The sequence below is a fragment of the Crocodylus porosus genome, unplaced genomic scaffold (genome assembly GCF_001723895.1).
Source record: "Crocodylus porosus isolate Cpor-Errol unplaced genomic scaffold, CroPor_comp1, whole genome shotgun sequence".
In the NCBI taxonomy this organism is placed as follows: Eukaryota; Metazoa; Chordata; order Crocodylia; family Crocodylidae; genus Crocodylus; species Crocodylus porosus.
This window is the reverse complement of record NW_017728886.1, coordinates 11,304,242-11,317,405: the sequence shown is the minus strand read 5'-3', so window position 1 is coordinate 11,317,405 and position 13,164 is coordinate 11,304,242. Positions and strand designations below refer to the sequence as shown.

General features: G+C 45.9%; 1 protein-coding gene and 1 long non-coding RNA gene across 4 annotated transcripts in view; one reads left to right on the top strand and one right to left on the bottom strand.

Annotated features, from left to right (window-relative positions):
• PRKAG2 (protein kinase AMP-activated non-catalytic subunit gamma 2) overlaps positions 1-13,164 on the top strand; it is a 328,707-nt gene that overhangs the window by 220,454 nt on the left and 95,089 nt on the right. The window lies entirely within an intron of this gene.
• Positions 8,465-13,158, bottom strand: LOC109306786. The gene is made up of 2 exons (XR_002100113.1): positions 11,842-13,158; positions 8,465-9,740 (listed from the first exon to the last, which is right to left on the bottom strand). It is a non-coding gene; the product is annotated as an uncharacterized LOC109306786 (long non-coding RNA).

Here is a 13,164-nt window from a genome sequence, read left to right as displayed (position 1 = left end):
GGTTAGCCCTGCCAACCGTGACCTCGTGTTGTCGGCCCATGTTCATCTTGGAGTCGATAATGACTCCAAGATCCCTTTCTGCCTCTGTGCTCTCAAGAAGGGAGTTTCCCATCTTATAAATGTGCTGCTGGTTACTACTGCCCAAGTGCAGCAGCCTGCACTTGTCAGTGTTGAAGCGTATCCTGTTTTTGCTAGCCCACCCCTGTAACCTATCCAAGTCTTGCTGCAGTCTGTCCCTCCCTACTAGCATGCTCACCTCACCCCAAATTTTGGTATCATCAGCGATATTAAACAGGGTGCTTTTCACCCCGTCATCCAAATCGCTGATAAAGAGGTTGAACAGTGCGGGCCCAAGGACCGAGCCCTGGGGGACTCCGCTGCCCACTTCTCCCCAGGTTGAATATGACCCATCCACCACCACCATCTGAGTGTGACCCTTCAGCCAATCTGCTGTCCATTTGACTGTGTAGGCATCAATGCCACAGTCACCCAATTTCTTAATGAGGATGGGGTGGGAGACAGTGTCAAAGGCCTTGCTGAAGTCAAGAAAGACTACATCCACGGCAACACCTGCATCCAAGGCTTTTGTGACCTGATCATAAAAAGCAATCAGGTTGGTCTGACATGACCTCCCCCTAATGAAACCATTCTAGTTGCCCTTGAGCATCATCTCTGAAGCCGGCCTTGTAGCCTTCAGGTAGTCAACCATGTGCTTTAGTGCCTGCCCTATCCCAGCCCTGTGGAAAGCTAGTCTGTGAATCCCAAACCAGCCGGGGGGGAAGGAATAGACTTCTGTCTGTTGAGTCAGAATAATGATATTCCTGGCCATCCACAGTAGTTGCACTTAAGTAAGCATTTTTGATGCCTAAGTTCCTCTGAGAATCTTTCTCATGGTCTTTCTTCATCCCCAACTGTGCAATAAGGTTGATAATAGCACTACTTACCACACAGGTGTGTTATGAGAATAACTACTTCAAAGGCTGTGAGGTATTCAGAAACACTTGAGAGAACATAAATAATATGTTCCATGTACGGTTTGTAGCAATAAGTTTTCATGCCAACAGAGGGGAGAGTAATATAGCAGGAGTCACCCTGCTTTTCCAAGTCTGACTTGAAGTAAAGATTTACATTAAAAAATCACTGTTAAAGTAGGTCACTGTTCTGGCTTGTCAGTTTTTAGAGTTTCTTCTTAAATAATTTACACTTATTTACAAAAACTGGTAACTTCTGGAAACTTAGCACATAACTTTCTGATTAAAGCACAAAAAATAATGTACACGCCATCAATTTTTATCGAAATAGAATGTTTTTTAGCATGACTGTCTGGGTGCATATCCTTTAAAACATGAATTGCTGCAATGATGTTTGCCTGAGTCTACAGCCAGCCTTAAACAATATTTATTATGTTTGTAATGGGCCTTTAAAATCCCTGCCCATGCTCAGCTCAAGGTGGCTTGGCTAAAAAATCAACTTTCTTAACCCAAAAATAACAACCATAGAAACATCAAACCTAACCAGTCTCCTTACTTCATAAACAGCCCTTGCTTCAACAGGGCTTTTCATACGCAGATCCTAACAGGCATCATCACATCTGTAACCTTTCTCCTGTCTGAAAGAGCCAAAATTAAAAGATGCCTCAAGCAGACTGCCCAGCCAGTATCCTCTGCTCTTTCGTACTGAGGGAACTATTGCTAGAACATCTTCACTGGTCACATCTGGGGTAATGTGGCCTAGGGCAGGGCTGTCAACTGCATGGTCCATGGGTGAATTTAGCCCATGTAGTCCTGTAATTTGGCCCCCAGTGCAGCCCCATTAACCCACATGCACCAGCCCGACCTCACATGCAGCGACCAGAATATGTACCACCTACACCGGGTGCTTGGGGCAGTTATTCTGGACTGGCCCTCGATGATGCTGCGTGGCTCTAGAGCATGGCACATGAGGCCATTTTGCTCAGCCATGCCATAGCTGGCCCAGGCTCTGGGAAGCTGCCACAGAGCCCAGGCTGTAGTGGTGGTGGGGGGGGGGGCTGCAAGCCCTGCTGCAAGCAGACCAGGCTCTGGGGCAGGCAGCAACTGCCCAGAGCCTGAGCCAGATATGACAGGTAGCCAGGAGGCTGCAACTGGTGTACTGTGGTCCAGAGCCCTGGCCCAGCTCTGTAGCCAGTGGCAGCTACATGCACACCTCGGAGCATGGTGGGGAAGGGACCTGAGGCAGATCTACCCCACCCCCTTCCCGGCCATGCACACCAAGGCACATATGCAGCTGCTGCTGCCATGGAGCTGGCCTTGGGCTTTGGATGCCAGCACGGCTGTTTGCAGCCCGGCCACTGTCTGCTGCAAGCAGCTCAGGCTTTGTGGCAGTGGTGGCAGCTGCACACACATCTCAGGGCTGGCAGCGGGAAAGGGGTGGGGTTGTGCTGCCATGACAAAGATCAGGCCCTTTGCAGCTCCCCTACCATCTTCCCCTGGTACACCAACATCTTCCAAATCCAGGTTTTGGGTGGTTTTGGCACTTGGCCCAAAAATGTTGCTGATGCCTGCCATAGAGGATGCATGCACGTGGGGGAGGGCTGTGGGCCTGGTCCAATGCATAAACTGTCTCCATGCCACTCATTGGGCCCGCAGGACCAGATGAGTTTGACACCCTTGGTCCAGGGAGATCTGAAGCTCAGAAGCTGTGGGGGGGGGGGAGCCTTTTATTTGGAATTCTGATCATTTTCAGATTCAGTCAATTTAATCTCAAACTCCTTGATTGTGCTATTCAATTTATTATTCAACTCCATGTTCTCATTTAAATGAAACAGCCACTGAATTTCCAGGTTGGCGCTCCAGAGTGCCTCAAACAAGAGGGCTTTGCCACAGAATTTAGACACAATTTACTGTCATAAATAAGAAGGGAAATTATGACCCTGTTGTTTTCAGAGGGTCCAGGATTTCTTGCAGGGCCTTTACTACTGTATTTCCAGTGATAATTTTAACAAACAGCTCACCCATGAAGTGTGGTGGCCTTTCTTATGTTAGAACAGAAGTCTCCCAAATGGGTTCTTAAATACAAAAATATAATGTTTTATTTTCTTAGTTTAGAGAACCCTTGAACAACAAGGAGTCTCCAGCTGGAAGCAGAGCCACAGCAGGACTTCATTTGGCTCTTATACCTGTGTACACTGCAGAGTGAACCTGTGTCCGAGTTCATGCGCATGCCACATCCAGCCCTCTGAATGCCCATGCAGAGCTGCTCATGACCCACATCTTTGTAGCTGCATCCACACATGCTGTCTAGTTGTATGCGTTTAGCACTTAGATTGTGGGGAGGGGCTTAGTTAAGCGTTTCATCAACTTGAGCTTCCATAGGTGTATGTTATGAAGAATGTGCCTGTCCTAGGTCCCTTTGCAGGGTTGTTCTTAACCTGCCAACAGCTTCAGCTGAGACTTGCAGTTCAGCACAGTCTCTGCTTCTGTCCAGTCCAGCCAGCACCAAATCATGGAACCAGCACTCCTGGATGAGCTGTTCCTACCTGTGACTGCATGAGTATTGCAGCAGGGTCTGCCAAACAGAGCATGGCATTTCAGCAGCAGTTCCTGACCAGCGGAGCCAACCAGAGGCTCCTTTGGGGGTGGATGCATGCATGGCAGTGTGAAGGCACTTGTTGCCTGTTGCAGTCACTGCAGATTGCCCGTATTTAGACTAGTTCTCCTGCTGCAGGACAGCTAGCATTGAGGGTGGGATTATTGTCACACAGACTGGGGATGGTGAGCAGTGGCTCCAGAACTGTGGCAAGAGGAAGGCCACTGTATAGCTCTAAGCCTAGCCCTCCAGCTCCAGGACACACAAATGAGGGAGACCCAGGTAGCCTAGAAGCAGGTGGCTATTGCCATCTGTAAGCTGTTACATGTCTGTGGTTTGCCAGTTTGGTGTCAGGAAGTCAACTGTTGATTCTGTAATGGTAGAGGTTGCAGAAAAGTGAAGGGTACTGCATCTAGCGAGAAGGAACCAGCAACACACCTATAGGCTGGGAAACACCCTTCTTGTCAACACGGTGGCAGAAAGAGATCTTGGAGTCATTGTTGACTCCAGGATGAGCCGCTAATGCGAGGAAGTGGTCAGTAAGGCTAACTGCACTTTGTTGTTCATCTACCGATGCATCGCAAGCAGGTCCAGGGAGGTGATCCTTCCCCTCTAGGCTGCATTGGTCAGGCCACAGTTGGAGTGCTACGTCCAGTTCTGGGCACCACACTTCAAGAGGGATGTGGCTAGCATTGAGAGGGTCCAGAGGATAGCCACTCTCATGGTCAGGGGGCAGCAGGGCAGGCCCTATGGAGAGGCTAAAGGGTCTGATCCTATTCAGCCTCCACAAGAGAAGGCTGAGGGGGGACCTGGTGGCCGTTTACAAACTCACCAGGGAGGACCAGAGAGTGGTGGTGGACGGGTCTTATTCGACCCAGAGGGACGTGCGCAGTGGGGTCCCCCAGGGCTCGGTCCTCGGGCCTGCGCTGTTCAACATCTTCATCAGTGACTTGGACGAGGGGGTAAATAGCACCCTGTTCAAATTCGCAGACAACACTAAGGTGGGGGGAGAAGTGGGCACACCAGAAGGGAGGAATGGGCTGCAATCAGACCTAGACAGCTTACAGGGGTGGGCAGATGAGAACAGGATGGGTTTCAACACTGACAAGTGCAAGGTGCTGCACCTGGGGAGGAACAACCAGCACCATACCTAGGGAGGCTGGGGAACTCCCTTCTTGTCAGTGCAGAGGCAGAAAACGATCTTGGCGTCATCATTGATGCCAAGATGAAGATGGGCCAGCAGTGTGGGGACACAGTCAGGAAGGCCAGCCTCACCTTGTCATGCATCCACAGATGCATCTCGAGCAGGTCCAAGGAGGTGATCCTCCCCCTCTATGCAGCACTGGTCAGGGTCCAGAGGAGGCCACTCTCATGATCAGGGGGCAGCAGGGCAGGCCCTACGAGGAGAGGCTACGGGACCTGAACCTGTTTAGCCTCCGCAGGAGAAAGCTGAGGGGGATCTAGTGGCTGTTTACTAGTCCTGTTCCCCCAAGCACTACCAGGAGTGACAAGAAATAATGGTCACAGGCTGGCAGAGGGTAGATTCAGGCTAGACATCAGGAGGCGCTACTTCACAGGGCGGCTAGGGTCTGGAACCAACTTCCAAGAGAAGTGCTGCTGGCTCCTACCCCGGGGGTCTTTAAGAGGAGGGTGGATGAACCCCTTGCCGTACTCTTTCCTGCCATGGCAGGGGGTCGGACTAGATGATCTGCTCAGGTCCCCTCACTGTCAGGGCGGCTAGGGTCTGGAACCAACTTCCAAGAGAAGTGCTGCTGGCTCCTACCCCGGGGGTCTTTAAGAGGAGGGTGGATGAACCCCTTGCCGGGGTCGTTTGACCCCAGTACACTTTCTTGCCATGGCAGGGGGTCAGACTTGATGATCTGCTCAGGTCCCTTCCAACCCTTCCAACTATGACCAGTGTGAATTCGGGCAAGCTCTGTTCCCTGAGGCACCACCCAGGGTTACTAGGAATAACAGCCACCAATTGTTAGAGAGAAGGTTCAGGCTGCACATCAGGAGACATTACTTTACAGTTAGGGCTGCCAGGGTCTGGAACAGGCTCCCAAGTGATGTGGTATTCTCTTCTACTTTGGGGGGTCTTCAAGAGGAGGCTGGACAAATATTTGGCTGGGGTGATATGACCCCGGCATCCATTCCTGCCTGGGGCAGGGGGTCGGACCTGATTATCTGTTTAGGTCCCTTCCGACTCTAAGCACTATGGCACTGTGATAGGTTGTTTTTGGTGATTAATACTGTAGTAAATGTAGAAGGCAGAGTAGCTAATGTGCCTGATTTGAAATTTAGGTTGAAAGAGTGCACTTCCCAAATTGCACTGGGTCTGCTGTTGGCACTTTTGTGCTCAAAACTTGGCTGCAGCAGAGATCAGATGAATATGTCAGCTGCAGGGAGCACTACTCAGTGGTTATGTAGGAGACCCTTAGGTTTTTAATGGACTCCTATCACTAGACAGCAGCCTATCACATCCTCCATCAGCCTCTTCACCCCAAATCACACCACAGGTTAACCAAAACAGTAATATGATCCTATGGTCAGCTGCCATACTGAGCATACATCTTCAGCTGAGCTGAACTGCACAGGAAATGTCTAGGGCACAGAATAATGAAGGGTCCAGCATTGACCAGATCTGTAAACTGGCAAGTAACTGCTGGCACATATAAATGGGAAGTAATTAGGTAAAAGGGCTGAAACAGACCCCAAGAATTGTGGAAGGCATTGGAAGAATTTCTAAATGGGCTGAGCTACACATGGTTTAATTGCATCCTCATGGCAAAGTGGGAGAGTTGGAGCCCCTGTTCATTGAAACATGAACTCTCTCAGCTGTGCAAATAAGTGCTTATGGGTTTTACATGTGGAGAATAGGGGAATCCAGGGTTTAATACATGTGATAAGTTGGGGTAAGCCTGCAGTGTTGACAAACCCTAATTTGAGGAAATGCCACACATGCTGATCTCACATTAAAATGCAAACCAAGGCATCTCTAAATGCAAACAGAATAAATTAGAGCTACTTCTCATTTCAGCCTATGGCAGTTCATTTGCTATGTGTCTAACCCACAGTTACCCGCTTGTCTCTCAGTGAGGCTTGTGCTCCAGCAACTGAACTATTTTTTACTTGCAAAGAACTTTTATCAAGATTATAGATGAGTCATTGTTGAGCTTGACACTAGGTCATTTTTCAGCCAGCCCTCCTTTTGATTCAGCTTTGCAATCTGGTCATGAATATCCAGTAGTCTAAAGTGACTACATCTACTCATACACCTTTCACTGGGATAAACATTATGCTTTAATTAAAAACAAATATTTACCCAAGGCAAGTAGATGAGTGGAAGTTTACAAGGCCCTGTGCACCCAATCTAGCACACCAGGGCCATGCTATCCAGCCCACAGGACTCCCCGTGGGTCTATGAATTTGGCAGCAAGGGAGCAGAAACTGCTTTGCTGCCACCAAATTTTCAGACTAGTGGGGAGCTCTGTGGGCTGGATGATGTGGCTCCAGGGGCCAGATTTGTCCCACAGGCCAAGGGTTGAGCACCACTAATCTAACTTGCTGTTCACCATTTTCAAGGATAGAGAGTCTGCAGCTTCTCTAGGTAGCTTGTCCAATGCCTGACCACCCTCATGGTGAGAAAGTTCTTCCTAACGTCCAACCTAAATTTCCTCAGCTGCAGTTTGAGGACATTGCTCCTAGTTCTGGCCCCTGCAGCCACAAAGAAAAACCCATTTCCACCCTTTTTATAATTGTACTTCAGGTATGTGGGGTTTGTTATAAAATCCCCCCTCAGTCTTCTCTTCTCTAGATTAAATAACCCTCGTTCTTTCAGCCTTTCTGTAGAAGACATGCTTCCCAGGCCTCTAAACATTTTGGTTGTTCTCTTCAATCTGGCCACATCCTTCTTAATGTTTGGGGTCCAGAACGGGGCACAGTACTCCAGGTGAGGTATCACCAGTTCCAAATAGAGTGGAAGAATCACTTCTGTTGATCCACAAGAGACGATCTTGCATGACAAAGACTTATTTATTTAATTAAAATAGGGAATGAAACTACTTTGGGATTTGTGAGGTAAAGGGACCCAATCAATTTTAGACATTTTCATATAATTTAAAACTGATCAAATAATGTGTTTCTACAGTGCATGGTAGAGTGGGGTCCTGGTCCAGAACTAGGGCTATTGGGTGCAAAAGTACTACTACTGTTACTGCAACTGCTGCTGCTACTGCTACTATTAGTATGATGACTAGTACATATGTTGAATGAATCTGATTTGACCCTTTCAGAACCAATACTGATTTTATATAATTTCTTTGATACTCAAAATATCCATTGAGGAACAAAACAGAAATGGACAGTTTCTCAGTCATTCACAAAGGTCTCAATTTTACAAAGTGCTGAGCACTCTGGCTTCAGTCCAGCCAAGGCACTCAAGTAGCTGCTTAACTTTAATTAACACGAATAATCCCATTGACTTTAGTGGCTGTAGATGAAGCTCTGGGAGAGTGGAGCACACAGGGGAAGGACTTCCTTTCCTTGCCCATTTTGAATAACTCAGCAGTATGATTGCCATTATATAGCAATTGTATCATTTCAGTCAGTTTGTCACAAGACCCCCCCCATGTTGATTATAGTGGCACAAATAACAATTGAAATCTTTACCAATTAGCTTACAGCAACAGCTCCTAAACTGCCTGCACATTCCCCTAACCCCAGGTGTTGGTAAGGGACAGGGTCAGTTTGGACAAGGAATATGTCAGAGACTCCAGAGCACTGAAATGAAAAGCGTACACCAACAGAGTACAGTTTAAGGATATAGAATACAAACACAGAAAATGAGGATATTCTTGAACTCTGGAATAGATTGAAATCTTAGCTGACATTCCTCCATCTGCAGAATTGTGCGCTTTATTGTAACGTCAATATTCTTAACAAGCTAAATTCCAACTCTTTCCTCCCAAATATATAATCATTGCAGGTCAGCCTGGTTCAAAAGAACAGGACAGCAAAACTAGAAGTTGTTAAGGTGTCTAGGTAATCATTTCTTTCATGCTGATAATATTGATTCAAAGTCCTACCTGGTATTTTATGTGTGTAATCACAGGTTTGAATAAATGCCGTCCACAAAACACTCTAACTCAATAGGCTTATTCAGAACATTCCTATTTGAAAAACTAGGAAATTCTTGATTCTAAATTCTGCTTTTTCTTATCTGAGCTGCACAAGGGTAGCTGGATTGAATATGTAGTGAGTGAATAGAGGTTATGGAAACCCAGTCCAGCTTCCTTTATTACGGGGTGCATTGGTGGCATAAGGAGTGCTTTTCTATGCCACAACCTTTTACTTCCTTTGGAATGAGATTTTCAGGTGTTTTGTCTTCTGTCACTGAAATCCAAGGTAAATTTCTCTTGTCAAAATTTTCTCATCCAGAATGGAAGTGTTGTGGTTCGTTCAGTGGCACAGTGCTGTAAAGACATTTCACCCTTGGTGGAATTTTAAGTGCTTGGTATTGCTGGAGTTGGATCAGAGGAGACTGTAATAAGAATAGGTCCTTTTTCCCCATAAAAATCAGTAGCAAAATTCCTTTTGACTTTAGGAGTAAGATCAATCATTGTGTATAATACTCAGGAGAGAGAAAGCAAATCAAGTAAAAGTGTGAAACTGGTGTATTATCCATATGTATAGTTGATTTGTCTTTCTTGAGTATCTGCATGTAGACCCAACCCTATTTTGTCATTAAGGGAATTCAAATAAAAATTGAGTAGTAATATGCCTTTTGTTTCATCTCAAGATTCCTCCTTCCTGACGTTGAATCTGCTGCCACACAGTGATGATGGTAGCTGCTTCTGTTATTCATACCAGGCCACAGTGCTTCTTAGTATACCAAGCAACCCCACTAAAGCTAAACAGAAACTTATAGGTGTAATTGCAGGTGTGATTTGACTCAACTTTCTGATCAGTTAGCAGGTTACATTAACATTGTAGTTATTGTCAAGGATGAGGATAACAGAAGAGCTGCAACAGGAAGATAGTTAATAGCCAAAATAAAGCACTGTAAATCAATATTTTTTTCATGCCCCCGCCAATCCTGTTAACGCTGGGCACACAAAGATGTAGTGATGTGGCAAAGCAGAGGGAGAAGACCCACATTCATGGAAGCAGACCTACACCAAAAAAAAGTATTTACCTTGCAGTCATTAAGACGCAGTCATTAGGATTATGGTGAATTCCTGTCTTCGGGTCTCCCAAGTTCTCAGACATTTGCTTCCTACTTATGTGTGTCTCTACATGTGTGCATAAGATTTCTTTTGTCTTTGGTTACTATGGGAACACTTTAGTTTCCATTCTGCTCTAAAGACACTTGGGCTCCATTTTACAGCGTCCAGTAGATCCACATTTTCCAAACATTTGAAAGGTGAACCACCCTTCAGTAAAATTAAATCCAAATGTGCCCATCCCCAGCCTCACCATACGGTCTTAAAAGTTTCACATCTTCATGCGTGTATTTTCTGCACTGCTGCCCATGACTAGGTACTTGTGCCTCCTGTGGAGGGAGGTACACCCACTTGAAATGGGAGAGTAGCTCATTTTGCAGGCGTGTGACAGAAAATTCTGACTGTGACTCTCGCAGGCTTTGTTCTGGGCACTCGTAGCAGCATTGTCTGAATACAACACGACTGGCTCTGGGACACATGGATGGAGAAGTCCGAGCTATTAGGGGTCTTCTGGGTTAATAACAGAGGATTGAACTGATACTAGAAGTGAGCACTGGCGTGTAAGATCTTTTCATTGATTTGTTAGTAAAGGCTTTAGTTGCTGTGTTCCACACAATCTTCCCCTCCCCTTCCCCTTGTTCATTGCAATGACTTCAGCATCTGATATTTCAAAAGCCTTTAAAGACTTGAGAAAGTTTTATTACATCCCCTCCAGGTCTGGGAAGAAAAACACTTTCATATTAATGTAGTATTTTGTATGAGACTTTCCTACCAGTTTGCCTAGGGCTTCATCCCTTAGAAAGGTGTTTTTCAGACTCAAGTCACCCCTTTGGAAAATACCAGCCCATACTTTTTCACTACTTTTTTAACTACAGAAAATAATAGAGCAATTCTTCTGTTGCAGAGAACTCAGACCAGAGCAGGTCAGAATGCTTCTAACACTATGGATTCCTTTTTTGTTGTTGTAAATCTCGGGTTTTATCTTGCAAATCCCATTTGTACACCAAACAATGCTAACATTGTGTGGCACCTCATGGCACCCTTGAAAGGGTCTCACCAGAGCCAACCTTAGGAAAAATGGTGCCCTGGACAAACTTGTATTTTGGTTGCTTTACTTTGCGTTTTAAGTAGTAGGGTTAGCAAAAGTTCAGAAATAAAGTCCCAGGGGGGAGCTGCTGAGCTGGCTCAGGAGACTTGCTTCCTCGTGGGCAAGCACCGCTGCTGCTCTATGGGAGCACGGTGGGCAGACTGAAGCAGGTGCCACCTCACTCGCACATGCCTGGCCTGGCTCCGCTGCGCCAGCAAGGCAGGGCAGGGGTGGATGGGGAGAGACCTGCTGTGAGCGTGGGCTCTGTGTGTGCGTGTGTGCAGGCAGGAGGGCAGTTGCCCACCCGTAAGGCCAGTCCTGCTCAATGCATCTCACGGGGCCATAGCACCCTGGTTGAAAATCACTGTCTTAGAACAATTAGATGAAAGTCCACACTTCCTGCTTACTTTACAGTCACCCTGACGGCTCCGCTGCAGCGTTTCAGCCATGCAGTGTGTTCAGGCATCTGTCCTGGGGCCAATTGCAACCCTAACATTTGTACCCAAAGTATCCCTTTACAATCAATCACATGTACTCACTAAGCTGTTGACCTCTTAGCTGGGGAAGGCAGGGATCTAAAATGGGGTTCATACCTCTGCACCACTAGGTCCAGTGCACCAGGTAAATATATACCTCAGTTGCATGCAGATCCCATTCTAGCAAACAAGTAGGAGCTTTTGCTCATAGTTCAACAAGTTAAAACCCTCCTTCTTTTCTGACAGCTTTAGTCTTTCTGCACTTCTGAAGCAAGACTAATTAAACCCAAAACAAGGAATAACAGTATTTGAAATTGAATCAGCATAAGCAAATTGCTCCAGGATAAGAGTATATATGGCTTGTGCAACTGGAAAAAAACTACTAAAATATGCTTTGCTATATGCTAAAGGGAAGAGCTGTTAAGGACTCAGGTTGTATAAAACTGTAATTGTTGCATGTAACATTAGCAAATGGTGGGAAAATTACCATTTGTAACTACTGGTGCATTCAAGATGGGGTTGCCTCAATTTGCATTTAGATGGGAATTCCTTCTTGTAGCTCCTCAATCCATTAGGTTTCAGAAAGCAAGAAGGGCTCTTTTTTTTCTTCTGAAGTACTTAGAAGGGCACTAAACTTTGCTGTTGAACTACCAGCTGTACAACTGGCATCCCAAGTATAACAATAATATTGCCACTGCCTTTTCTGCTTGTGATGAAATGAGTAGTAGAAATGAAGAAAAGGTATTAAGACATCTTTTGATGCTTGTGGGAGTGCATGCCTCTTAATGGAGGACAGCTAATACTTCTCTTGCAGTGCTTGAGTAAATGTTTCGTGCAGACTTGTGGTTTGCAATAAGTTTTTTTCTGAGTCTCTACTCAGGCATTGAAGATTAATATGTAACTTTTTATAGAGCTCAAACACTGATTGCTTTGGTGTATTTTAATTTAGAATGAAAACTGCTTATCTGAGAAAAGACAAACGAGTAGTAGACTTCTCTTTCCTGGGAAACATACATAAAGAGCTCTATTAGTATGTACTTAGTAATGCTGAATACATTTTTTTCTAGAGATAGGCTAGAACTGTATATGAACAGCCTTAAACTTAAAGGGTTTACATAAAATGAGACCCAAAGTTAGAATTCCCCCTACTTTTGTTTTCAGGCAAAAGTGGAAAAGATGAGGACTCTTAAAATCTACCCCATTTTTACCCAAATTCTGCTTGTTTAATATGATTGTTATGTAATATGGGGATATGGGGAGCTATGTTTTATGAAATATAGTAATTTATTTAACAGTCTTATCTCAGTCAAGGCGGCTTTGCCACTGCAGTCATGATCTCTCTATGGCACCGGTGCTCAACCCCTTGCTCATGGAGCTGCATCTTCTGGCCAGTGGGTCCAGAAATTTGGCAATGGGGGAGTGGTGGCACCATTAATTGCTATTCCCATTAATTTCTGGACCTGTGGGGCACCTTGCAGGCCAAATGATGTGGACCTACTCACTGGATCACATTGGTGTCAGGCTGGTACATGGGCTCGGTTCAGCAAGCTGGATGACACCCACGGACTGACCCCACGTGCTGACCCTGCGCTGTGAAGTCTACTGCCCCCAGCAGTACAGAAGAAAGTCTGTGCATAGCTACAATTTGAAACAGATTAGTTATGTTCGGGTCCTTTTGAGACTATAATAAAGTTACAGTCCCAGTAGGTAGGGACCTACCAAATTCACGATTTCACAATTTGTGTGGAAACCTTGAATTTGGTAGGTCCCCTGTGAAAAAGTCAGATCCTTACCGCAGGAACTGCAAAAA